This window comes from Athene cunicularia (genome assembly GCF_003259725.1).
Source record: "Athene cunicularia isolate RWA chromosome 5 unlocalized genomic scaffold, athCun1 chr5_part1, whole genome shotgun sequence".
NCBI lineage: Eukaryota > Metazoa > Chordata > Aves > Strigiformes > Strigidae > Athene > Athene cunicularia.
This window is the reverse complement of record NW_020799101.1, coordinates 5,538,127-5,538,843: the sequence shown is the minus strand read 5'-3', so window position 1 is coordinate 5,538,843 and position 717 is coordinate 5,538,127.

Below are 717 nucleotides of genomic sequence, written 5' to 3'. Positions count from 1 at the left end.
AGCCCACAGCTACCCACGCGTGGGGGAGCAACAACCATCCCGCCAGCTGGAGTAACCCCACTTCGGCCTCACAGGGCTGGGGAAGGGCCCAGAGAACAGATCCTGTGAGGAGCCATTGGAGCTGGAGCGTTCAGTGTGAGGAGGAGGAGGCTGAGGGGAGCCCTCATTCCTCTCTGCAGCTCCTGACAGGACATTGCAGAGAGGCTGGGGCTGGGCTCTGCTCACAGGGAATTAGCGATGGAACAGGGGGGAACGGCTTGAAACGGCAACAGGGGAGGGTCAGACTGGACATTAGGAAAAAATTTTTCACAGAGAGAGTGGTCAGAGAGTGGAATAGGCTGCCCAGGGAGGGGGGAGTCCCCATCCCCGGGTGTGTTTAAGGGTCGTTTGGATGAGCTGTGGGGGATGTGGGGTAGGGGAGAGCTTTGTAGAGCCGGGCTGAGGGTTGGACTCGATGATCCCGAGGGGCTTTTCCAACCTGAAGGATTCCATGTGATTCTGAGTCCACAGGCGACCGTGTCCCTTGGGCGGCCACCGGCCTGGGGAGGATTTTGGTGGGGCTTAGCACGAGCAGTTTCCATACACAGCTGCCTGAGCGGGGCTCACTGCTCTGAGGGGAAACTCCCCTCACAGCCCCTCTTCCCGCGCCCCCCCCCCATGCCTTTAAATAAGGACTGAACCGCCGCCCGCACTCCCCCCGCATCGCCGCTCCTCGCC